Source organism: Micromys minutus (genome assembly GCF_963924665.1).
Source record: "Micromys minutus genome assembly, chromosome: 32".
Classification (NCBI taxonomy): Eukaryota; Metazoa; Chordata; class Mammalia; order Rodentia; family Muridae; genus Micromys; species Micromys minutus.
The window spans coordinates 20,731,455-20,734,309 of record NC_137967.1 but is presented as its reverse complement, the minus strand read 5'-3'; the positions used below and the strand labels follow the sequence as shown (position 1 = coordinate 20,734,309).

The 2,855-nt window shown below is 41.7% G+C and overlaps 1 pseudogene across 1 annotated transcript; it reads right to left on the bottom strand.

Annotated features, from left to right (window-relative positions):
* Positions 1–828: 828 nt before the first annotated feature.
* On the bottom strand, positions 829–2,413 carry LOC308413647 (aldose reductase-related protein 2-like; annotated as a pseudogene). Its single transcript has 2 exons — positions 2,402–2,413; positions 829–1,808 (listed from the first exon to the last, which is right to left on the bottom strand). The product of its transcript is annotated as an aldose reductase-related protein 2-like (transcript).
* Between the last annotated feature and the right edge of the window lie 442 nt (positions 2,414–2,855).

The window sequence follows — 2,855 nt, the reverse complement described above, 5'->3', positions numbered from 1 at the left end:
TTGGTTGACAATGTTGTTCTTCCCATGAGGTTGCAACCCCTTTCAGCTCCTTCAATGATTTCTATAGCACCTTCTTTGGGGTCCCTGTGTTCAGTCAAATGGCTAGCTGCAAGTATGCTCAGCTCTATCTATATGACTCTGACATAGTCTCTGAGGAGGCATCTCTATCTGGTTCCTACCAGTAAGTACTTCTTGGAATCAGCTATAGTGTTTGAATTTGATGGCTGCATATGTGGTAGATTCCCTGGTGAGGTGGCTTCTAAATGATTTTTTCTTCAATCCTGGTTCTTTTATTTGACCTTGCATTTCTTTCCAGGAGTGTTTTCTTCCCCCTTCTAAGAAGGATAAAGGCATCCAAATTTGGCCTTTCTTTTTTTTCAACTTCACAATGTCTGTGAATTGTTTCTTGGGTATTGGTTATTCAGAGCTTTCTGGGGCTAGTATCCGCTTATTTGTGAGTGCATACCATGTGTGTTCTTTTGTGACTGGGTTACTTCACTCAGGATGATAGTCTCTAGTTCCATCCATTTGCCTACAAATTTCATGAAGTTATTGTTCCTTTTATTTTTGGTTCATGTTATGATTTTATTATTTTATTATTTTATGGTTTTTATAAAAAATATTTTTATTATATTTTATTATTGTATACCCTTAAATATTACCAGAGTTCCTGGGCTTTGACAAATGTTTGGTCAGATCAAATTAGTGAAGGAAGTCTATTTGCTTCTCCCAGTCACATTTTCTTTTGACAGTCTGTTCCTGGTTCAGTGTGGGGATTTAAACACAGCCTTGCCTACAGTGTGATGTCAAGCAGGATCTGAATCAGTTTCAGTATTCTGCGTCATAGGGAAATTCTTCCATGTTTACCATCTTGGGCAGCAGGCAGGCTCTCCAGTTTCTGTTGAAACTAAGGATGGTGACCACCTCCTTGTCACTCAACTAGAAGTCAAAGACCTGAACATTTTCCTGTATATGTGCTGGTGTCACAGATTTCGGGACCACCACCATGTTCCTCTGGATGCGGAACCATATCAGAACCTGTGATGAGGTTTTCTTGTAATTTGTGGCAATCTCTTTAATTTTGGGGCCCTCTAACAGTGAAGGGTTCTCTGGCTTGGCGTGAGGTCTGTCTGAGGAGTCTAGGTGACTGTAGGCCGTGACAGTGGTGCCCTTGGAGTGACAGTACTGGATCAGTTTTTCCTGGGTGAGGTATAGGTGGCACTCCACCTGGTTGGTCATGGGCTTGTGTTTCAGTCTAGGTTTGTTCAGGAGCCTTTCTATATGGGACTGGTTGAAGTTGGAGACCCCCAGAGCTTTCACTGGCTCCTGGCCCACCAGTTCCTCCATGCCATCCCAGGCTTCCAAGAACATTATTTTACTGGTGAGAATATTGCCTTGATCACATTTGGGGAACAACTTCTTTCCCGGCTGAAATGCCTGTGGCTAGTGAATAAGATGGAGGTCCAGATAGTTCAGCTTCAGACCTGATAGGGTCTTCTGGAAGGCTTCCCTTAGCTGTTCTCAAAGCAGGTGGGCTACAACTTGCTGACAAGAAAGAGGTCCTCCCGGACCACAGCCTTATCTTTGGTCTTCTCTTGTATGGCTTCCCCTACCTCATTCTCGGTACAATATGCATATGCACAGTCAATATGGCAGTACCCAGCATCAGTGGCCGCCTTGACAGCTTCTTTGACTTGGTTCAGGGGAGACTTCCAGGTTCCCAGATCCACAGTGGCCATCTTTGCTTTGGTAGTGAGCTCCACGAAGGTGGTCAAGGTTGCAGATGTCTGAGAGCAGATGCCTGTGTCCTGGTTAAAGAGTAGATGAAGGCTTTGTGTCCTGGATGAAGAGGCAGTTCCTTAATTGGAGTCCTTTCTAATAGCTGAAAAGTACTCTATTGTGTAAATGTACCACACTTTCTGTATCCATTCATTTGGTGATGTACATCTGGCTTCTTTCCAGATACTGGCTATTATAAATAAGGCTTCTATAAACATAGTAGAGCATGTGTCTATGTTATACATTGAAGCATCTTTGGGGTATATACCCAGGAGTGAAATAGCTGGGCTTTCAGGTAGTTCTATGTTCAATTTTCTGAGGAACCACCAGACTGATTTCCAGAGTGGGTTATACCAGCTTACAATCCCACCAACAGTGGAGGAGTGTTCCTCTTTCTCCACATCCTCGCCAGCATCTGCTGTCACCTGAGTTTTTTTTATCTTAGCCATTCTGACTGGTGTGAGGCGGAATATCAGGGTTGTTTTTATTTGCATTTCCCCCATACCTAATCCTGACCACCTTTCCTTACCCCTACCCTCTTCCAGTGTGTTTTTAAGTTGCTAGTATGAGATCTTTCTAATTTATTTATGAAGCCATTTAGTGCTAATAATTTTTCTTTTACCACAGCTTTCATTGTGGCCCATAAGTTAGGATTTGTGCTTTCATTTTCATTGAATTCTAGATAGTCTTTAATTTTTTATTTCTTCCCGATCATTATGTAGAGAGTTGGTTCAGTTTCCATGGCTATGTGAGCTTTCTGTTATTTCTGTTGTTGAAGAATAGCCTTTATCAATGCTGGTCTGATAAAATGCAATCTCCCCCCAATTTTCTCATATCAGTTGAGGCTCAGTTTGTGTCTGAGTATATGATTAAATATAGACAAGGTTCCATGATGTTCTGAGAAGTTACATGATTTTGTTTTTGAGTGAAAGGTTCTGTAGGTTATATGTTAGGTCCATTTGGTTCATAACATCTGTAATTTTCATTGTTTCTCTGTTTAGTTTCTGTTTCAATGACCTTTCTATTGGTGAGAGTGGGATGTTGAAGCCCCCCACTATTATTGTATGGGATTTAAT